The 25,327-nt window shown below is 35.7% G+C and overlaps 1 protein-coding gene across 2 annotated transcripts in view; it reads left to right on the top strand.

Moving 5' to 3' along the window:
- The first annotated feature begins 2,584 nt into the window (after nt 1–2,584).
- Nucleotides 2,585–25,327, top strand: part of LOC121734699 (neuroglobin-like) — a 114,689-nt gene continuing 91,946 nt past the window's right edge. The window contains exon 1 of one of the 2 annotated variants that reach the window (XM_042125300.1): nt 2,585–2,637. The gene's annotated coding sequence lies outside the window, so the exon portion shown is untranslated. The remainder of the gene's footprint in view (nt 2,638–25,327) is intronic. The other variant, XM_042125299.1, reaches the window with a different exon arrangement.

Raw genomic sequence — 25,327 nt, 5'->3', positions numbered from 1 at the left:
GTGGGTTCGATTCCCGCGTTGGAAACATGTTATTTCCAAGTTTGGTTAGGACAATGCAGGCTGATCACGTGATTGTCTGATAAGTAAGATGATTCATGCGTCGGATGGGCATGTAAAAAGTCGGTCCTGCGCCTGATCTCTCGCCGGTCGTGACGGTCTTCCGTCACACTAGGTTATGAGAGTAAAGGAATAGAGAGTGCTCTTGTGTCCTGCGCACACACTTGGGCACTATAAAATTACTCCTGCGTTTCAATGAAACCGGCCACCGTCACCGAAACCGGTGTGGGAGCTATTATTATTATTATAGTACACTATAAGGGCCTGTTTCAACACTTCCCGATAAGTGCCGAATAGACTATCAACCACATAACTTAACAATTAAAGTATGGAAAATCTGTCAAAAAATTTGTGAATAACCTATTCGCTACTTTATCAGAAAGTGGTGAAACAGGCACTTAAACATGTATTTTTAGTATCTATAACCCTACAATATTTATGTTTCTTTATATTATACTATACTCAATTTACAATAACGATTAATAATATAAAAAAATAATTATTTAAGTAAAATAAATTATTATTATATGTATTTTTTATTGTTTTAAATGGAATTTCACTTGTTGATATAGAATAGTCTAAATAATAATTTAAAACTAAGTGTAATGTTTCATCATCATTTATCTATATCGAGAATCATGAGGCAAGCAAAGGAATTTAATTAAAAATAGTTTTGTTTCATGTTTTCTCGCTTTGTGCCTCGTGACTATTTGACTATAAAATATTATTTTAACTTATTATAGTCTGGGGCTATTTAATATAGAGCAGTATATTATTAACTTAGAAATTACTGTTTTATGACATACAATAGGATATAAAAAGCCCATAAAATGAGTTATTTGAATACGTAGGTAACTTTAGTGCAAATTCATTAAGTATTTATTTATTAATCCAGCGAAAAGCTCTTAAATATTAACAATGTAATAAAGTTTAGAAAGCTAAATAATAAAATTTAGGGGAGAGTCGTTATCACCGTCCCCCAGGGGGCAGCTTTAAGCTCCGGGCTCCATAAAGCTAAGAAAGCTCCGCAGTAAAGCTGTCAGTTAAATTTTAATTAGTTTAATAACTCGTTAAGTTATGTTTTAAGTGAAGTCATTAAGATCACGTAAGGTGGAAACGTTGTTATATTTGTGCACGCGTCGCGCGTCGGCCTGACGATCACGGTTTTAGGCCGGGGGTACAACGGGGGGGGTGAGCCAAGATCTTTCCGTTTTCGCTTCGTTAAGGAATCTAGGAATTAAGGAACTGACATAAGCGTTCGTTAATATGACGTTGACGTTCGACTCGTCTAATCTTGGCTTACCCCCCAGTATTTACAGTTTACACGTCTTATTAAAATACGTGTGGCACTCGAGGGCTGCCGCGGTAAGACTATTGCAGTTAACAGGTAGTCTACACGCAATCGCTTAGTCACACGCACTGAAACGACTGCAGAACTGAAACGACGTTAAACGATTGTTAGGTTTTCTTGATTCGGTCACCGCGCTCAATGCCGACATCAAAAGCTATAAATAACATAAAAATTGCTCCAGTAGTTCGCGAGATAAGCCCTTTCAAATAATTTGCCCCGTTTTTTCCACATTCTCCTATTATTCTTAGTATAGATAGCTAAGAGCTGGAGCGTCCAGGTCATTTCAAACAGCTTTCTAATTAAATACAAAACATAAACGCACAAAACTACACACAGCTTGTCAATATGTTTTCATCAGGAACCTAGGAAAAGTATACAGGGTGTAACAAAACTAAGTGATAATACGTCTTATTAGCATAGTCTGTCAAGAAAGTGAAGAAATTAAAAAGTGGCAACATCGTAGTGTCATCCCTTTCAAATCAATGGGTTAGTATATAGAGTTCACTGTAAAAGTAGCAATGCTGAAAGAGTAACGTTTTTAAAACTATTGTGTGGGAAAATTCATGACGCTGCTGAGGTGCTTGCCCATACAAAAAAAAGCTTCCTTCAGCGCAGCTTTGACAAATCACAGTTAACTCTATATCTAAGGGACACATACACATTACACACCCTTAAGTATTATCACTTAGTTTTGTTACACCTTGCTATCCACTATAATATTATCCAGTATATTACTCGTACTCAAATAAATAATACATTTCATCTTTAAATTGTCTGATAGATACGCACAGCTAGAAAACATAAAAAGTTCTTTGAAGAAGTTTTAAATTCTCGTTAACACATTTAACTTTATTCCGTTCAAGTCAATTACAATACAAGGTAAGAAAAAGCTAAAAGTTCAAGTGAGAGCTTTAAATAACACGTAACACGTAGGTTGTGCAAACACATAAACCTGGGTTAATTTTCACCGATCGATAGCTTCGAAAATTCAAAAAGCTTGAATCTCAAAGCGAAGCTTAAATAATATACTCAATTCTCCATTCATACAGTTTACCATACAACGTCGATAAATATGCAAAGTTCAAAAAAAGCTAAAAATAAGCTTGAAGCTCGAAGCTCGGAGCACAGCGAGCTTTACCGCCCAGGGCAGGGCGGCAGTAGGCGGGCGGCCGCGGTTGTGAGTGTTTGTGTGTGCTCCTGTACCAGGATTTGCCATACATACATACAAGGTACAATTTTGTTTTAATCTATCTTGTACCTAAATGTTTTTTTATGTTTTTCGAGTTTAGCCTTTTTCGTTTACTTTTTAAGGTTTGTTGATAAGTATATTAACAGGTAGCTTCTACGTAATTTAGTGTGTTTATGTGATATTGGACGAATAAATTAAAATATGGGATTGTCACTATATTTCTTTATGTTCATTTGAAATGTTTTTCTGGATGTACTTGTATTTGAACGGATTTAAACAATGCACTCTATTTTTTTACTTTAAGAAGTCTTTGTAAACCAAATTTTATTCAGTGCATATTATTGTAGGGTAACTTTTTTTAAGAAAAACCATACATAATATTACACTTTATGGTAATTGAAAACAACATCTGATGCATAATTATATAAATATTATGTTCTTAAAGCATACATTTCGTCCTGTGAACATAATTATATTACATCTCCACATTTTTCAAAAATTGTTTAGCTTATAATATAACTGTAGATATTTAGCTTAGCTAGAGAATGTCAAACATATTATACCTTAAAAACACAACTGTTAAAATAGGTAGCTATTATCCCTGGATTTTCCTTCATAACGTTTTAAGAAACCAGGGTGAAAATGTAAGGATATGATTAAATCATCACTTTTTAATGCGTACTTTATAGATAGTACAAACGGTATGGTCAAGCACAAAACTTTATACAGGGTGTAACAAAACTAGGTGGTAATACTTTAGGGTGTGTATGAGTCGCATGTTTACAGTTCACTGTAAAAGAAGCAGCTCTGAAAAGCAGTTTTTTATCACTTTTGTATGGGAAAACTCGGGGCGCCGGGGAGCTTGCCCATACAAATCACAAAAAAATTATTGGTCTTTCAGCGCTGCTTCTTTAACTGTGAACTCTCACACACCCTAAAATATTAACACTTAGTTTTGATACACGCTGTATAAAATGCGTGCCTCGTTATTTTGATAATAGTACTTGTATAGGTCTACCAGAATCTGATGGCAAATTTTGACAGCAGATTTTCAAAAAATATCCTTGATCATTGGATCAATTTATATACTTGCATGTTTCACACACAGAATTTAAGCCGCTATAACGAAAAAAAGGATCAAAATAATTTATTCCAATTACCCCGGTATTGATAGAGTCAATTTACTTTCTCACTTTTTGCCATCAGATTGTGGTACACCTATAATAATATTATGTATTCTGTACAAGCTGTTGCCCGCGTCTTTTATCATTTTTTTAACCGACTTCAAAAAAAGGAGGTTATCAATTCGACGAGTAGGTATGCAATTTTTTTAGAACCGTCCAAATTTTGTATAAATGTTAATCTATAGCAGCTTCTGAACCAAGGTACCTTTCAAAAGTGCAAGTTTCTTCAAAATCGGTTTAGTAGTTTTTGAGATAGGGAATTTTTGTTCTTAATTACGTACAGTTTGAAGTCGGTTTTATGGTATCTTTTTAAAATACTATTATTTTACATTTTACACTATTTATTCTTATTGATTGCAACGTGATTTTACACTCGTAACATAGCCCAGAGGTTACCTCGATATATTATGGACTATATATCAACACAAAAATATCTTTTGCATCAGCTTTGCAAGATAATTATTTTGTTAAAAAAGGGGTTGATCCTTCGATTGACCACAAAAAATTTAACCTGTACCTTATGCGTAGCTTATCTACATCTTAAAATTGTCCGTGTGTCGACCTCAGCAGTGTCTACTGGTATAGTATGAATTATGTATGAAGTAGATTATCAGATATATCGACCTCTCTCTCCCGGGGGATCCAGCCCGATTGGATTAGACTGATCTAATATTTGCAGTCAATTTAGTGAGAAATACGTAAGTCAAGTACCATCAGAAAATGTGATGGAGGAACTACGTAATTTGGTAGGGTTATATCAAGCACAGCTAACAAATGAAAGATCACGAATATTTAGTTGGGTTCCACCAAGTCAATGCCAACAGTGATTTGTGAATGTCGATTAGGCTTGACATAGCCCGACCAAATTACATAGTTCTGTCAGCTGCCTTTGAAATAATTTCTCTGATAGTATATTCACTACCAGTTATGTAGTGTCGATTTTATACCTTGCAGACCGCGCACATGGCAGACCTACGTAATTTGGTCGCGTTATGTCGCGGCCAACAGATGACAGCTGACATGATTACATAATCCGACCAAATGACGTAGGTCCGCCATCTGCCTAATCAACTTCTCTAATAGTACTATCAGAGAAGTTGATTCCTAGGCAGATGGGGGAACTACGTAGTCACGTTACATCAAACCAAGCCGACAGATCACAATTAACATTAAATTGACAAGATCCGACCAAATAACGTTGGTCTGTCAACTGCCTAGGAATCAATTTCCTCGATGGTGCATCAAATTTATTCATCAATAGTAAACGATCTAACAAATTCAATCTCGTAGTTGTATAAAACACAGCCAGGTTAATAGAATTTGCGATTTTATTACTTAAACAATGATCGCTTTGTTCCTATTTCTTTTGTGTGAAATGAAATTCGGGGAAAATCGGAAAATCCGACTCGTAAAACAAGAGCCATTATGTCGGAATCAAAATTTTTGGCTTCCCACCGGTGAGTTTCCACTTTCCACACATAATATGCCGTACAAAGTTTCGATTTCAAAGGAATAAAATAAATAAATATATTTTCTCTCAACATGTTCAATAAGCCTGCTTGATTCCTGTATAGTATTCGCGGCTTTGCTCGCCTAAAGGAGTATCAGATTGTGCCTATAGGGGATAAAAAAATGTGTTTAATGTTTATCCAAATCCTTAATCTACTTCCGTATAAATTTTAATTTCCATATATAATCTATACCATGATTCTTGCTATTCTCTTTAAACACAGCTGACTATCACAAACTTTATCAAGCTTCTATAGAAAGTGTGATGAAGAGAGCACTTGATTTCTATCTGCGTTTCTCTTTGCTTCGGGTGCAAAAAATATAAGCAACGTACAACCCGATAAGGCGAATTTTATTATATAGCTTCAAATGTACAATGGAGCAGGATGACCCATTGTAGACAACGATCACTTGGTGTTAAAGAAATTGGCGCATGGGTATTTACTGCCTGGCAATCCACTGCAACCATCGTCCGCCATCATACACCATACCCCGTCTGCACAATGGCGATGGCTTGTAGTGGGCCAGCATGGAACATTGTGAAGAGGCACTTTTACACCAGCAATTTTTGGAAATGTAATGACCACATTAATTAAAATTGTATTAATAGTTTGGGTGCTGTGAAAAGCTTTATTTTCAGTCAAGAGTAAAAACAAGCAGATATGGCCATATCATCCCTTTCTCGAAGATGTTCAGGCCATTTTCAGCCCTTTGCTATTCCAGTAACTAAGTAGGTACAGTAACATTTTAAATTTCACTGTACATCAGATATGTAACCATTCTGAGAACCAGACAAAACTTTCGGTTTCGGGTAGTATTTTATTGAAATATAAAACCATCACTTTTAGGGCCTGTTTCACCACTTTCTGATAAAGTGCCGAATAGGCTATTCACAACTTTTTTGACAGATTCTCCATACTTCTGTGGAGTTAAGTGGTGAATAGCCTATTCGGCACTTATCAGGAAGTGGTGAAACTGGCCCTTAGAATTGCAAACGTGAGTTGAAGAACACGATAACTAACATCTTGTAACATTTGAACAAACCTTACAATTTATCTTTTTCATCACCTAGCTAATATATCTGGCTACACATAAAATGCACAGCTTTTTATTTGAAGTTATTAAAAGTCCTTAAGCCTCAATTTATGCAAAAAACGGCAATTTTACTGCTGCACCTAGATTTGCCCTTGGTCGGATAAAACGATGATGATGTGTCATTATTGTAAGCACGAAAGTATCGGGCGCAAAGTGGGTCAGGTATTGATTGGCGGCCCATCCGTCACATCTGCCGCCTGATGGATTATGTTGCGAGTTTCCCAGAGACCGCTGTGTAATCCAAAAGTGGGGTAAAAGTATGCTAGACTTTATCATAATATATTCTTAGCGGGCCCCTAGACGATCAATTTTACTGTGCAACTTCACGTATTGTGCAAAATTATTGACCGTCTAGGGTTGACACTTGATATTGAATGCATTTCAATATTTTTGTCAAATAAATTGTTCAAAAATATTGTTCAATGATAATATTACACAATAAAACAGCGCTTGCGCTGTGTTTCGCCGAGTAAGTGAGTTTACCGGAGGCTCAATTCCCTTCCCTATCCTCCCCTTTTCCCTTCCCTTCCCATCCCTACCCTCCCCTTAATATATCCTATTCCCTCTTAAAAAAACGGCAACGCACCTGCAGCTCTTCTGATGTTGCGAGTGTCCATGGGCGACGGAAGTTGCTTTCCACCAGGTGACCAGTTTGCTCGTTTGCCCCCTTATTTCATTAAAAAAACGATCGTCTAGGGTGATCGTCCATTTAGTGATAATATTATAAAACTAGATGTACCGCGCGTCTCCGTCCACGTTTTCCAGTGAGGAATTCCGCGAAGGCAAAATGTGTGTGATAAAAGAAATTGTTGGCGTCGTCTGGTGTAACATAAAAAAGAGTATCTATGACGCTTTGCCGCTTTCATAAAAAACAGTTTTTTTTATTCCTTTTCTTACTTTTTTCTCTTCTTGAACATTACATGTTATTAAAAAGTTGTTAAAAGGAAGAGTTTTGGTACTCGTATATGTATTAACATAGACCAAAACTCTTCCTATCAAGTACGGAGTACCTACCTCGTGCCTACTTAAAGTAAAAAGTAGGAGGTATTGTATTAATTAAAAAAATGTAATAAAGGTAAATCTAAAATGTTTTAAAAGTAAAGTTACTTAGAGTATGGTACATTTCTAGTATAGTATTTTAACTTAAAGAAAGAGCAATGAACGTTTTCAATTTGATGTAAATTGAATTAAGTTTAATTGAATTAAGTGAGTTAAATTTTAAATAAATTGAATTAAGTTAGTTAACTAATAATACATAATATATACTATAGTAACCTTCTCTAATTCTCGTTACAATGTATAGGTAACAACAACATCCTGCGCCGCGTAGTATAAACAATACTAATTCTAACACAAACAAAGCTAAATATACCGACGCAGGTGACAGACACCTCGTGGGGTGAAACAGTTTACTATTACAAAGCCCTCTCCACACTCGCGGCGCGAATAGCGGCCACGATTCACGTCAGCTACGTGCCTTGAACACGACGCGAACTAAATATATATTGCGGCCACGATTCACGGGCGCTACGCGCCTTGAACTCTATACTCGCAATCTTCGCGCATTTGAGTAAAACGGACTCTGAAGTCACTGTTGCTGCTGCTCTGACATTTTGTGCGACTCCGAATAAAAGCGAGTGTGGATGATGTTCGCGTTCACGCTTCGCGAGCCCTTTGCCGCGGGCTAAAAACCGACACCGGATGGGGAAAGCCGCGAAGCGCGAAGCCGCGAAACCCCCTACATTCGCGGGTCGCGGCCTTCGCGGGCTTTCGCGCCGCGAGTGTGGAGCTCGCATAAAGCTAGGGATTTTATTGCTATAGTGGTTAGAACAGTGTTTTAGTACCTAGTTGTATTGTCATAAAATTCAAATATTTTTACAGTTACGTAGACATATTGTAATATATAATATATTATTGTATAATTATCTAATACTTAGATAATTATTGTGTCTGAAAGTGTCTTTCTTTGATTAGGTATTACCTCTTCACGTTTAAGCTTATTAATTGATTTAAAAAAAATGTTATTCTAATAAATTTAATCTCGGGAGAGGGACAGTTTTTTGTAAGAAAATGTACCCTACATTTGATTTGTCCACAAACGCATTTCTACATAAACACTTAGTACTGAAAAAACATCTAGATCTGTAACAAAATTCTTGAGCATCCAGTAGCAATACAGTTTTAGTACAGATTAGCAAGCTCAGACTACTTAAGTCTATGACTAAAACTCACGGGATTCAGCCTTACTATCATTAACCCTCGGTTGGTCGCGCTTTTAAAATAACGCCGTTGGTCACCTGGGGTCTTCGAAAGCCCGAAAATTAAATGACATAAAAATGGCATAAATTTATATATTATTTCTTAACTTTTTTCTGTAAATTATTATTATTTAATTCAATGTTAATCAGATTTAATCAAAAATTTATTATATTTTGAATACTTATAACCAAAACTTACAAATTAAAAATAGAAGTCAAAAAATTTATAGTGGAAACCGAGAGTTGGGAAAATTAAAAAAAAAATCAACATTTTTTTTTTAATTGTGGTAAAACGTGTAGGTTAGTTACCTACACGTTTTACCACAATTTAAAAAAAATGATACGTGTAGATTAATTAAATTTCCTATAACTTAGATTGAAATTTAAAAAGCTAAGTCCAAATAACATATAAACTATGGAATGTTAAACATTGACAAATTTTCAGCATTTTTTTTTATACGTGGGAGAGCCATGCTTCGGCACGAATGGGCCGGCTCGACCGGAGAAATACCACGTTCTCACAGAAAACCGGCGTGAAACGTTTCGTCGAGTGAGTGAGTTTACCGGAGGCCCAATCCCCTACCCTATTCCCCTCTCTACCCTCCCCTATTCCCTTCCCTTCCTTACTATATTAAGCTATTCCCTCTTAAAAGGCCGGCAACGCACTTGCAGCTCTTCTGATGCTGCGAGTGTCCATGGGCGACGAAAGTTGCTTTCCATTAGGTGACCCGTTTGCTCGTTTGCCCCCTTATTTCATAAAAAAAAAACCTTGTATACTTTATACATTTTCCTGTTCTAATACTTTAAACGTATGGTAAATATACCGACAATTAGTTCCTAATCATGACCAAAAAATAATCATTATCATTTTGGTCTACATAGCAAAATATGCATTTCTGGAAAAGTGCGTCTAGAACTTCTTATATGCAATATAAAACAATAAGAATTAACACACGAACATTTTAATTGGTTTAATATTAAAATACAAGGAAAATCATAAAAGAAACCCATTTCGGTGTGAAAACTGTATGAAAATAGAAAATCGAGTTTAGTTACGCGGTTGGTCACCTGGGGTCTTTAAAGACCCCAGCGTGAATAAACACATCTGTAACACATAATACATGCACGCGAGCTCAGATTAGTGGCAATTATATCGAAATATAATTCCTTTTAGGAAGCTACCTAAAGAGGGGAGTTGCTAAGATTAATTTAAATATAGTTTTTTCTCGATTTCGCAAACTCCGGGCTTTTAAAGACCCCACGCGACCAATCGAGGGTTAAAAATTTAACAATTTTAATATTCATAGTTTTAATTTTCCCAATTTATAGCTCTGTCCCAAAGCATTATGAATTTACAAATAATTTTAGGGAGTAGCTTTAAGATTATTTAACACTAGTGGTCCGCCCCGGCTCCGCCCGTGAAACATACATAGCCTATAGCACTCAGGGATATTTTTACTTAGCTATACAGCGATTTAATACTTTTTGAAATCGGTCCAGTACTTCCTGAGATTATCGCTTTCAAACAAACAAACAAACTTTTCAGCTTTATAATATTATAATTATTATTAAGTAAACTGTACTTATTTATAATAAGTGTACATACGTTTGTATAACACGTAGGAATACTTCACTTATGTTACAAACGTGAAAAAATATGTGTATTTCTCTCGAAAAACATAAAAATATTCCATGTTTGGTACCGGTGGGAACATTGATAGATTGTCGTATTAAATTGTGATGTATTATGACAACCGCGCTAGCTGAAACCAGAGATATAATATTAAAAGCGCTACTGTCGACAAAGTTGCCGCTCGACAGCGGGCCCCTAGAGAAGGTTTGCCATCCGTACTTTATAATAAAGTATAGTACGTTATTTAAGGTAATTATTGTAATCTGTACTTTATATTAATACTAAAGTAAGTACGCGAAAATACTATATTTCTTATAATTTGATTTCTGTTGAAGTCGTAAGTATTTTTCGTTGAACAAAATTTATCGATTAAAAATAAATTGTACTTTATTTTTATACTGTGTACCTACTTCATTGTTCTTACTTAAAGTAACCAATGCACTTTAAATGCAAAAATAAAAGGTGGCACCGTACCCTAGAGTATAGAGTCTAGACCAGGGTTTCTCAAACTTTCGGCTCCATGAACCCCTGTTCAAATTTCCAGGTGACAGCGAACCCCTTACTAACTAATGGAAGGTTTTTATTTGAATAAAAGGTAACTCTAAGTGCCAAAAGAAATGTCTTTCTAATAATAATGTGATGGGTGTGCTTGTTTCTTGTCGCAAATGGAATCAATGTTAGGAGTAATTTTAGACAATTTCTGACTCGTATCAAGTCGATTTCTGTATTAAGTTTTTATCATGACCAGGTGTGAAAACCACGGTGAAAACCCACTCTCACATAAGTATGTTGTAGCAAAGGGGAAAAGGAAATTCACCGCTTTGCTCGATTGTTTGAAATACTCTACCTGTCTTTTTGGGCAGCTAGACTAGCTGCCCAAAAATCTATCAAAGACATTCTTTTGAAATCAGCTTGTAGAGTTCTACGGACATTTCTAATAGTAACTCCTGTGTTGCTTGACCCTCAAACCAGAAATTATGCTCTCGTTCATGACCTCAAACCGGTTACGAATCCAGCCATCTTTTCCAGCCAGTTATCAAGCCACCATTACGTTAATTTTGTCGCGAACCCCTTGCCGTCGTATGGCATTCGCGTACCCCACTTTGAGAAACCCTGGTCTAGACGATCATTTTTATTGTGCAGTTGTTTAATAAAATATTGTTCAATATTATTGTATGTTTAGATAAAATAAAACATATACGATAAAATTGCACTTAAAGCTTGGCAAAAAAGAGTGCGTTTTATATGAGGTCACTTTTATTTTATCATAGGCAACTCTACGTTTGAAGTTTGAACGCACTTTCGACACAAAATGTACTAGAGTTGACAAGACGTAGTAATGTTGCCATAAATGAAAACTTTTACGTCCCGCTGTCACCGCGACAGACTCTTTTTTGCCAAGTTACTACGTGTTCGTAGTTCGACTACGTCTGCAGTTGTTGCGGTCAACCTGAATTCAAATATTTTGAGTCATCCTGGTACAGGGTCGAGTAGAAAGAAAACTATATCATAATATCAAGAAGGTTCTGTCGATAAACCTGGGCTATGAGTTATGAAGGAAGAGAGTGTGCTCTAGCGTATTGCGTACACATTTGGGTGCTATAAAATCATAAAATAAATACACAGCTAGCTTAACAAGGTTGTGTCGATCATCATGGGCTATGACTCACTTAAGAGAGAAAGAGAGTGTGGGTCTATATTATGCTCTAGTGCAGAGGTTCCCAAACTTCTTTGTTTCGTGGCTCACTTTTAAGGTGTTGGTGCATACTACGGACTCCCCGAAACTCCCCTACAATGAAACTTATTTAATTAATTATTCTAAAAAGTGGCACGTTTCCACGATATAGACACGATTTTAACTAGGCGGGCGGGCAGCGCGGCATCGGCGAGTCGGGTCACCAAATAAATTTTTATAGACCCCCGTTAACGACTTGTGGACCCCCAATTTTTTCCACGCAAGCGTAGACCCCTGTCGGACTCCCGTCGACCACTGGGGTCTACCTGGACCACTTTGGTAATCAATGCTCTAATGTATTGTGCCCACACTTGGGCATTACAAAATCACTCCGTATCTTCGATGAAACCGGCAATAAATAAGCCATTACTATGATTTACTGCCCATTTCATATTGTATTGTATTCGGTACATGTCCCACGTTAGAAGTAATAAATACAACGCCGAAGAACCGTGCCAATATTATTTATCGCTCGTAACTTATTGCTAAACTACTTCATTTTACATTTATACAGGGGAAACTTAGTGATAAATGATAATACTTTAGGGTGTGTATGTGTCCCTTATAGAGAGTTCACTGTGAAAGTAGCAGCGCTAGAAAAACATTTTTTTGTGATTTGTATGGGCAAGCTCACGACGCTGGGTCGCTTGCCCATACAAAATACAATAATTGTATTTTATTTAAAAAGATAAAACCGACTTCAAAATTGTACGTAACTGAGAATTAAATCTCCAAAAATACTGAACCGATTTTGATTAATCTTCTGGGCGTAAAGAGGTAAAAGAAAGACAGCCACACCTTCGCATTTATAATATTAGTATGGATATAGATTATACATGCAAAGTTCTGTCTGCCTGTTGTTTGTTACCTCATCACGTTGCTGAAAACTCAATTTTGTCGGTTGTTGATATGTTTGAGTTCCCGGAAAGGAAAGGATAATATAATTTTCAGAATTCACGAAATATTAACGAATATGTAACACTATATAGGTAATGTATATTATAAACACCACGGTGTGTCCGCTTATCTGTCTGTTTATAATATCTTGACACTTAAACCACTTTTAACCTGTTTTGATGAAATTTGGTTTTGGAATTCAAAAACAACTATAACGGAGTTCCAAATTGACTATTTCGTTTCTGTTCTTTGTTTCGTGTCTTTCACGTTGTTTGAACGTGGTAACGTAAACATAATATTCTGTCGGTAACAAACTAAACCATTTGCTAATGTTAAATGTTTCTTTATAATCGGATTAAAGAATAGTGGATAGAGGCTTAAGGTATTATAATATTGTGCAAGTGTCTAAACACACTAGGCCGAAGTTACGCGGCGGAAATTCCGCATGATCACGCCCGCAATATATTTTAAATTACCGATGACACACTATTCCGTCGCGTTCCGTCCGTATATTGTATGCGTTTGACATTGCGGGCGTAATCATGAATTTCCGCCGCGTAACTTCGGCCTGGTGTGTATAGACACTAAGGAATTGGAAATTGCTTGCTATTACGCGTAGACTTTTGTTTATCGTGAGATAATCTATACTCAATTCTGTACATTGAATATTTTTGAAAAATAATACTTGGGACATGATCTACATTCGATATGGAAGCCAAAAATATAGTTTTTAGAATTTTTGCCTGTTTGTCTGATTGTCTGTTTGTCTGTTTGTCTGTATGTATGTCCGGGATAAACTCAGAAAGTACTGGATGGATTTACTTCAAATTTTGCACGAATATTACTTAGAGGTCGGCTCAACACAAAATCAAATATTACGATATCGCCTATGGTGGGGGGAGGGGCTCAAGTTTCAATATTTTTCGTTTTTTGCTCATATCACTAAAACGGTGCGTTGTAGAGAAAAAAAGGTCTATTCATAATGAAAGCTCATAAAATTTCCTACAACTTTACCTACTATGCTGACGTGGACGAAGTCGCGGGCACCAGCTAGGAATATAAATTTTGTCGAGACGGAATATATTTTCGTCCGGGTTGCCTAGAGCACATTTTTTAACTACTATCAAGCTAATTTTTTGTGAGTAGCTTCATTTTGATAAGACGATTTCATACTTTGATTTGATGGTCCTAAAATATGGATTGTTCTATTTGTAGGACAATGTTACTTTTAAATTATATAACCATTAACTTATCAATATACAAAAAATCTGCTGGTTATGGTTCCGTTTTAGGGTTCTGTTATCAACAAAACTTGGTTAACTTTTGGCCATTTTTATAAATGCATGTATCTTGCATGCATATTTCGGCATTTTTGAGTGCTTATAGTCGGATTGTAAGTCCGAATACTAATTATTATTATTATAAACAAGTCTTTCATAATAAAGTACAAACTCATACTCCTGCCTTGACATATTGATCACAAAACAAGGACATCCTTGGTTCTAATGAGTACCTCCCTCGGGTACAATAATAGAGCTTCGCCCCGCTCATAATCTCCTGGTACTTCGCTACGTTGCACGTTGTGTTCACAGCATTTTGATGTTATTTCTTTTTAAATGAGCAGCCGGATTGCCTGTTATGTTGGAAAGTAAGCTGATGCCTACTCAGATAATTGCAGTGCTAAAAAAATATCCACAGCCGAACGTATAACCTCCTCGTTTTTGGTAGTCGGTTAAAATAGTACGTACGTAATACGTGGGAGAGCCATGCTTCGGCACGAATGGGCCGGCTCGACCGGAGAAATACCACGTTCTCACAGAAAACCGGCGTGAAACAGCGCTCGCGCTGTGTTTCGCCGAGTGAGTGAGTTTACCGGAGGCCCAATCCCCTACCCTATTCCCTTCCCTACCCTCCCCTATTACCCTATACCCTCTTAAAAGGCCGGCAACGCACCTGCAGCTCTTCTGATGCTGCGAGTGTCCATGGGCGACGCACAGTGGATCGAAAATCGAGTTTCATAGACATAGGAACTTGAGTTTCCAGATGTCATTTTTTAGGCTGAAATATGTTCTCCTAGTTGTTATTACATAACAAAATATAAAAAAGACTCAGCTGTGTGTAATAATAAGGGAGTTATAATTTTTTAAATAAATTGTTGTATGGAGTCGACAGGAAAAATGAGCATAATATCTCTGGAATCGCATGGTTGGCCGTTATATCCTCACACACTATTATAGTACTAATTATTACTCACATTTTGGCATATTTTGTATTACGGCACCATTTGCGATTTTTTTTCTAAAATTCATCAAAATTAAAAATACTTATTTATTCTATTTGTATTTGTTGCAAAAGTTTATGCTGTGGTTAAATGAGGTCTTTTTCATAATATTTTAATACCATAGGATCACATAATTGGCCAAGTGCGAGTCGTACTCGCGCACGAAAGGTTCCGTAACATTATAGAGCAAAATTAGGCCATAAATTGTGTTTTTTCTATGAGAGTCCCACTTAATTTTATATTTTAGTGTAATATTATAGTTAAATATTAAAGTACACATATAACTAAGGATTTTCGCAGGACGCAGATTATGTAATATCTATTTTCGCTACAATAACAAAATATACTAAAAACAAAATAAATGTAATATTTAAGGGAGGCTCCCATACAACAAACGTGAATTTTGGGCTTTTTTGGTTTTAGATATCAATAATGGCAACAGATAGGTTCTTGAATTTTTACACAATCCTTAGTTATATGTGTAATTTAATATTTAACTATAATATTACACTAAAATATAAAATTAAGTGGGACTCTCATAGAAAAACACAATTTATGGCCTAATTTTGCTCTATAATGGTACGGAACCCTTCGTGCGCGAGTCCGACTCGCACTTGGCCAATTATGTGATCCTATGATTTTAAAATATTATGAAAGAGACCTCATTTAACCACAACATAAACTTTTGCAACAAATACAAATAGAATAAATATTTTTAATTTTGATGAATTTTAGAAAAAAAATCGCAAATGGTGCCGTAATACAAAATATGCCAAAATGTGAGTAATAATTAGTATTGTTACGGTACATGGTATACGGACACGTGGTGCCATCTAGCGACAAACCAGCGAAACTTACCGAGGGAGCACAGGCAACATAAATCCCCTAATCAACACTAGATGGCATGAGGTGCGCAAGTACATACTGAACCTTCTAGAAAGGTCCAATGTTTATTTACGTGTTTACCGTTTATTTGTTTGCGTGTTTACGTGTTTTAATTTAGACCTTATGACTGAGTCCATAATGTCTAAATTAAATTTACCAAAAAATTCAATTTACTGCACTTATCCTAAGGACGGCAGTTTTATTGTGGTACATGCTCGAGCCTCCTAGAAAGTTCCCACGGTTGTTTACTTGTTTACGTGAATCGGGAACTTTCTGGAATTCGTCTCGCCATATAAAAAGCCGCAGACAGGCCCGGCGAGTCAGTTCGATCTGAGCGATCTTCGAGGCGACAACAAGTGATCAATAGTGAGTGAACCAGTGAAATCTGCGACTTGGCTACGACCTAGGACAGTGATAGTGCTTAGTGATTGGACCTAGTGATTAGTGTTTGGACTTAGTGCTAAGTGTTGTGACCTAGTGTTTAGTGCAGTGTTAATAAAGTCTTCAAGAGAGTCACCAGGTCTTTCTCTCCAAATCCTCGAACCCTAGCACGTAACAGTACTATAATAGTGTGTGAGGATATAACGGCCAACCATGCGATTCCAGAGATATGCTCATTTTTCCTGTCGGCTCCATGCTAAAATTTAAAAAAAAAATTATAACTCCATTATTATTACACACAGCTGAGTCTTTTTACATTTTGTTATGTAATAACATGTAGGAGAACATATTTCAGCCCAAAAAAAAAAAATCTGGAAACTCAAGTTCCTATGTCTATGAAACTCGATTTTCGATCAACTGTGCGACGGAAGTTGCTTCCCATCAGGTGACCCGTTTGTTCGTTCGCGGGTCCCTAATTTCATAAAAAAAAATTGCTACATGCTCGTTCTTCGCTTTTTAAATCTTTCCATAGATCTTTTTGAATCTTTAGGTCAGCTTTCTTAGTAACCGTGATTTATTAGGTCGAGTTGTCTCATTCGTGATGAAGCATGAATCTTTCACAAAATGATAATACAAGGACATCCTTTTGGTCTAATCATAACCCTCGGGTACAATAATAGACCTTCGCCCAGCTCATAATCTCCTGGTACTTCGCTACGTTGTATTGTGGTATTTTGAGACCATTTTAGGGTTCCGTACCCAAAGGGTAAAAACGGGACCCTATCACTAATTTCTTAAATAAGCAGAGTTTGCCTGTTGGAAAGTGAGCAAACGCTAATTATAGCTGGAAACTTAGACAACTTGCATTCGATAGTTTGTATGGAAAAGTTAGATATCTAAAAAACCTCCTAGGTCTTATGTATATTGCGTTGACCATCTCCATATTTACGTTAGTTTTCATTGTGACCGTGGTTTGACCTATCTAGGTGGCTTACTGGTGCTGAAGTATTGCTAAAGTATTTAACTTTAATAATTTTAATTAAAAACGATATCTCTTAGATTAACGCTTAGAGAAAATTAATATAAAGTTTATACAAACTCCCAGCAAAGTTATTTTTGGTAGCGAAATATTTTGGGAATTTTTTTAATGAGAATTCAGGGACAGATCGTCAATATATTATGTGGGTCCGGACTGGAAGTAAAAACGACGCCCACAAACATGAAAGAAACTGCTTATAATCAATTTTTAGGTCCCTAAGTCGTTTCAAACCCTTACCTCTGAAGGTTGGTTGAATTTCATTAATTTGAAATCATAAAATATTGTAATTTGTTGATAATTCCTTTCAATTCAAGAAAACAGCCTTGTTTTTGAAGCTACTGTCAGTTAAACATTCTAGCACTAATTACTAATTAAAAGTTACCTAAATATATACCAAAGCTAAAAGTTTGTTTGTTTGAACGCGCTTTAAGACGCTGACAACTGCCAATGACCTTGAGGATTCGCATTTCTAAGCCACGCCCCCTAATTGTCCGATAAGACAGCGCCAGCTTTGCTAGCGGCTAAACCGGGAACTTCTAAAAGATAGGTTTGATTAATATTGAGCTGTCGCATAGAGATTTCAATAGATGGCGCGTAATAAATAAATACTATGTACTATACTTCCGTGAGCGAACTATAAGAGTGCGGAAGATTAGTGCAGAATGCAGATAGAACGGAGCACAGCGGAGAGGTAATATTAACGCACTTGAAAATAAACTTTATAATCATTAAACTAAAGTGCATAAATGCTTGAACCTTACAAAAAATGCACGTTTGTCCTCGAGGATACGCGGGAATCTTTAAAAGTTTGAAGTCGATATTATACTGATTCGTTATGTCTATTGTGGTAGTAATGTAAGCCATACACGTTACGCAGGTAGACCGGAATGTGTGAGGGAATATACCTGTGCAGTTTTTTGGACCTGCGCAGGCGACCAGGTCCCACACACATACCGGTATACCTGTGCAGGCATACCTGCGTGCTGTACAGGTGGATCTCTCCCGTCCCCGGTAGACCGTAGCGTGTAAGGCTTACTTATGGTAAATAAAACACAGTTATTCTTTTATAACATACCTATTATATTATAAAATAATGACAAAACCCAACTGCGTAAAAACATTCAATTATTTTCATAAACATTTTTTCTGTTACATTACAATTTACATTAAAATTACAATTACATAAGTACAGCAAGAAATAAAACAAAATTCAGGAATCGTTTTTTACTGTCCCGGCAAACGTTGCTTTGCCATAATATTATATTTACGATAATATTATTATTTTAATTAAGTGACTAACGGCCGTTCCCAATATATGATCTATCTCTGGTTTTGCCCTACTAGAGATATGAATAGCTCACATTAGACATTAGAGACATATATTTTTACAATTGTGAGCTATTCCTATCTCTAGTAGGGCAAAACCAGAGATAGATCAAATATTGGGAACGGCCGTAAATAGGTAAGTATGTCACCATGGCAACGTTGATCGCTATCCCGTCGCACAAACTTAATGGTCGCCGTCAGTCTCAGGTTATAATAATTTACTATTATTTATTCAACAAATGCACTTATCAATATACATAGCTGGGCACCGTTAATCAAATAGTTAACTTCGTTAATCGTTAATCCGTTAAAAAAAATGTTAGCTTCGTTAAACGTTAAAGCGTTACACTGCGGACGAATTAGCGCAAGTTAACGTTAATCGTTAATCCGTTAATATGTGTAATATGGCCTTGTTGTAACTTATATCATTGCGTTAGTGTACATACAAAACCTGTTGGTTTAAGGTTTTGGAAGTTAACAGGTTAGGGACAAAACAAAATACTTCTATAATTATTGTATTCTAGGTAGAAATTACAATACAATAATTATTATAGATATAGTTTATTGTTATTATAAATCATTTGCATGTTGATAAAGAAGAGTGCAGTATAATTTAGTTAGGTAACTAAATTATACTGCACTCTTCTTTATCAACATAATGAAATGATAAAACGAAACAAATATCTTCTCACTCGCATGCGCCTGAAAATGTATATCTAGTATTATTTTTGTTTCGTCTGAACCTGTTTTCGCGTGGCGCCGCGGTGCCGTGCGGTAAATAGTAGGCATTGGATTAACGATTAACGGACTTCTGCATATTAACGGAAGTTAATCAGTCCGTTAATATTTTTAAAAGTTAACTTAAAAGTTAATCCGTTAATCAAAATGTTACCTTCGTTAATTAACGATTAACGGATTAACGAGTTAATGCCCAGCTATGTATATATATATATAATTTTTTTTTCACTTTTTGTATGGGCAAGGGCCCGAGCGTCACGAGTTTCCCCATACAAAAGTGAAAAAAAAATTGGTCTTTCAGCGCTGTTACTTTCACAGTGAACTCTCTACAAGGAACACGTACACACCCTAAAGTATTATCACTTGTTTTTGTTACACACTGTATATATATATACAGTGTGTAACAAAAACAAGTGATAATACTTTAGGGTGTGTACGTGTTCCTTGTGAAAGTAGCAGCTCTGAAAGACGATTTTTTTTTCTTTTGTATGAGCAAGGGCAAGTGTCACGAGTTTCCCCATACAAAAGAAAAAAAAATAGGTCTTTCAGCGCTGCTACTTTTACAGTGAACTCTCAACAAGGAACACGTACAAACCCTGTGTCGAGAAAATTGAATGCCGAAATCACCTACTTCGGAACTTCTGTAATAGGCTAAAAATTTACAAAGTGATACGAAATATCCCATCAAAGACACAAATTTGACCCAAAGCGTGATCATGATGAAGTTATTAGAAAATTATTAGAAAACTTTGGCCGGGTGATAAAAAGAAGACCCAACACTGCAAGTGCTAACCTAGTAAAAGACATTTTATATTAAAAAAAAATAAGCTTCGTTTCTTCTATCAAACATGGCCAAGAAAATTAAAAACAAGCAATAAGAGATTTAGAATTACAAGAAGGAATTAAAGTAAAGCCTTGCGGGCTATTTATAGATACAGACTTGCCATTTTTAGGAGCAACGCCCGATGGAATTTGCGATGAAAAAACTATTTTAGAAATTAAATGTCCTATCACAGCATATAACATTGGAGTAGACGCTGCTATAACACAACAAAAAGTTACATTTTGGAAAATAGATAAACAGGGTAAATTAAATATAGACAAAAATCACTCCTGGTTTTATAAGGTGCAAGGGCAGCTCCATATTTCAGGTTACGAATATTGCCTTATTATTATTGATAGGCATGTAATGGTCTTCATTTGAGTCACTATCAATTATCAATATTAGATTGCAAAGTATGCATAGAAATGTGAATTTTGAATTGAGGCCATCTTGCTTTTCACCTACTAGTTCTATGTCAGTTAAAGCACATCCAAGAGGACCATGATGAGAAATTTCTTGCAACCTCTTATAAAAATATAAAACACTTATAATTCTTCTTCCGACATCAGGTTTCTTCTGAGGAAGTGCAGTTTCAACAATAAGCTTTTCAGCATCACATTCAGCCTCCAAACTACATAGTCCAGTGTCATGGGTACTTTTTTCTTCCAGCCTGTAAGTAAGTTTATACTTTGAGACATCGACATTTAACAACAGTTTAAAAACTGGATCACCACAAAATTTCATAAATTAAAATGATTAACTTTTCGATTATTGGGAAATAGGAATTAGGATAAAATTATACAGAACTCAATATTTAAAAAAGCCTTTTGCTCGTTTGCCTTCTAATTTCATTAAAAAGGTATACTAAAAATTTTATTAGGCTAATACGCTGCACTCCGCAGTAGGGGTGGGTCGTTATGTGATTTTTAACCGACGAAACAAGTTGTAACTGTACGACGCGGGCGCCCGGTAACGGTGTGACGTCATATCACAATTTTGCCGCGCGGGCCCCATACAATAAACGTGATTTTTTTCTCTATCTCAATAACTGCAACAGGTAGGCACTTGAAATTTTCATCAAGGCCTTAATTATATATGTACTTTAATTTTATTATTTAAATCGGACAAGCTTTTCCAAATATAATCAAAAATCACATATATTTTTTTTGTGCCAATCAATGAAATACATACGTCTAGAAAACTGCACAAAGATGTCAAATTGGCAGCTGTCTGCGCCTTAAGGGGCGACTAACCCTAAAGTGTCGATTTTAAAATTCATTTTTATACTTAAAAATAAGCCCCGAATTGTTTCATTTTCTACTATAAGATACTACATTATATTTCCGAGAATTCGATCTGAGCAAAAACACGATATCTTAAAATTTTCTAGATAGAAAAAAATCACAAAAATGCATCTAATTTTCACGAATTTTTCATTTATTGCTATAACCGTGTAACTCATTGTTTAAAATTTTATCATTTGGAGATCGACCTAGCGGATTTTTAAAATGTTGTATATTTATCGAGCTATTGAGAAAAAACTAATTTGGCGATGAATCCGCGTCGTCCTTTTTCACCTGGCATATGAAAACGTGCGTGAGTGTGAAGTGAGTGTGAAGAGAGAAGGACGATATTTGATATTTTGGGTTAGTCGCCCTCTTAATATCAGGAACTACTGGTTCAAATAGAAAAAATATTTTTGTATTGGTTTTAGTCTATTTCTCAGGCTACACAAAACGATTTGTTTTTTAATTATACCCCGTAGTTCCTGAGATTAGCTCGTTCAAACATATAAACAAACAAACTCTTCAGCTTTTAATTTATGTATAGATTATTATAATATCATTATTCTACGAAAACTTTAATTATGTTTGATTTCAAAGTCACAAATTAATTATTAGGATGAAACAAACATTCCGTCGCCCATGGACACTCGCAGCATCATAAGAGCTGCAGGTGCGTTGCCGTCCTTTTAAGAGGGAATAGGGTAAGGGATTGGGCCTCCAGTAAACTCACTCACTCGGCGAAACACAGCGCAAGTGCTGTTTCACGCCGGTTTTCTGTGAGAACTTGGTATTTCTCCGGTCGAGCCGGCCCATTCGTACCGAAGCATGGCTCTCCCACGTATGAATACATTATTTCAAAACTTGGCCCAGACTCCAGAGGGCGTACAACATTCTTAAGGCGAGGATAAACCCCAATTTGTTATTCCGCGACTTCCGGTTTACCTAGTTCCAATATAATAACGAAGTTTTAAAAAATATGAGGTATAAAGCACAATATTTAAAATACCTTAAACCATAAACATTTTAATAAAACTTAATACTTTGGCTGTAATTAATTTACAAACTCACCTCCGATAAAAATCTATTTCATCAAAATATAAGTATTAACTAGGATAAATATACATTTTATTTGAATAAATTGTTAGTAAATATATATTAAAAATTCTTTAACCGAACAATTTAGTTTCTTAATGTTTATTTCCAAAGATATTTAAAAAAAAAACATGAAAAATAGAGAAAATCCGCTCGAGTGACTTCAGTTTTATGCTTAGCTAAAATGAATCTTATTGCGATGCGTATACGCTTGGTCTTTGGTTGTGTGCAAAGTTATCGTTTTGGATTGAGATTAATCCCCGCCTTAATGTTATCAAGTTATATTTAATTATTATCGTGAACGCTACGAGTGTCCATGGTCGACGGAAGTTGCTTTCCATCAGGTAACCCGTTTGCTCGTCTGCCGCCTTATTTCATTAAAAATAATGACTAAAATCAGTAAGGCTAAAATAGCGACTTTTAAAAAGCATATAAGTAATACACAAGTGGCGTTTCACTGTGGCATTTTTAAATAACATACAAAATTAGATTTTATTTATTACAAGAAAATACATTTTCCAATCCAAAATTGCCGCCACGCAGAGTAGTGCAGCTTAAAATACGATGAATTTACAACAAAACGTGTATTTTCTTGTTTAGACAATAACAATATTATTATTTTTAAACGCTATTTTAACAATGCAGCATCAAATTGCGTCGCTTTACAGTCTAAAGTCACCTTTAGAATATTTGTTCAGTCAAAGTTAGACTGAAAATGGTAGACATCATTCTCATAACATATTCCTTTATCTAGCTAAACGCCCAACTTAATTATTACTAGGAGAGCAGGGATGCTGAAGTGGTCGGATTTTCCGTCCGTGCGTTTGAACGGGATGAATATTAATTTTACTTACTGCGAGAAAGAGAGGGAGCTTATATTATCACAGAGTAAGGAATATATAGATGTGCCACCTATAATGTTAACTCCATGTTAACTCTACATTCCACTAAATAGTAACACAAAACCACAGACAATGTTAACCTTATATCTTTAAACGAGCAATTCTTGTATATATATAATTGGAATCTCGGAACCGGCTCCAACGATTTTCATGAAATTTAGTATATAGGGGGTTTCGGGGGCGATAAATAAACTAAAAAAGAGACAATGTTGTATATTTCACAAATAGTTTCTTAACAACGGCTGCTAGTTTTTAAAATAAAATAACATTAAATAATCTTAGTTTTCAACTTAATATAGCTGATAACTTTATAATTAAACATATAGGTAGAGACAAATGCAAAACCTAAAACAATAATATTATCTCGTGGAATTAAGTTTTTCCTTTCGCAAAATGATATTATAATAGCTCGGACAGACAGTCTCTTATAATATTAATGTTTTCAAGCATTATCTTTTGTATAAATACTTTATTGTCGAAATAAATGAGAGTCTTGTCTAGACTGATCAAGGACCCAATAACATAATTGCTACACGGTCCCTGGCTTTAAGAGGTTCGTACATCATTACGTAAGACGAGGTCCCTTGTCTTTATAATATACTAGCTGTCCCGGCAAATGTTGTTTTGCCATGTTAAGTATTTCGCCCATATTATTTTATTGAAGTGACTAAATAAGTATGTCACCATGGCAACGTCCATCGCTATCCCGTCGCACAAACAACGGTCGCGTCAGTCTCGAGTTGTAATAATTTACTATTATTTATTCAACAAATGCACTTATCAATATAAAAGTACCAAGTAGCCGATTCTCAGATTTAATGAATATGCATATAAAATTTGGTAAAAATCGGTAAAGCCATTTCGGAGGAGTACGGTAACTAACATTGTGATATATTTATATTATATTTATTTATAATACTAATAGAAGTCGCGCGTCTCCACCCGCATAAAATAATTTTGGCCCACTGGTTTCGAAGCCTATCATAATCGATGCAAACATACAAAGTTTTTCTTTTAGAAGTTATAATAATATTTATATTAAGAGGATACACCAGGGGCTAGAGAAATGAAAAAAAGCACGTGTAATATCTATAGCTGTCTCCCTTACCTCAAGCATATAGCGCAGAACGCGATAGAGACAACTGCAGAAAATCAACGATTCGTTGTCCCCTGATTCCTTCTCCAAACCTTAACCGATTTAAATACTTTTTTCATTAAAGATTAAAGGAAGGCTTGAGCTGTGTCCCTGTGTTTTTTTTTTTTTTGTATAATCTAGCCAAATCTGTTTTCTGGATGTTTGAACACAGCGGAAAATCTGGCCATTTTTTGGGTTTTTGAACGTTCATATCTTATTTAATAATGAAATTATGAAAAAAAAAAAAGAAAACATAGGGACATTGTATTAGTGGCCGTAGATATTCAGGAAAAAATTATAACTCTACTAGCATTATCCAGGTAGGAAACAGGGGACAACGTTTGTATGGAAAAAAGGGCGGTGTGGACTCCTCTTAAGTACGGATTCACACCTGGAGGAGTTATACCGTATATGTGCGTGTGGGCAGGTGTATCACTGTTTTAGGCCGTATGGAAAATCCGTGCGAGAAAAACTAAACAATGCACTCGTTGGCCGCACCATATACAGTTCAAAATGTACAGTCATCGTGAG

This window comes from Aricia agestis, chromosome 16 (assembly GCF_905147365.1).
Source record: "Aricia agestis chromosome 16, ilAriAges1.1, whole genome shotgun sequence".
Lineage (NCBI taxonomy): Eukaryota > Metazoa > Arthropoda > Insecta > Lepidoptera > Lycaenidae > Aricia > Aricia agestis.
The sequence above is the reverse complement of the archived record's forward strand: the minus strand, read 5'-3'. Positions and strand labels throughout refer to the sequence as shown.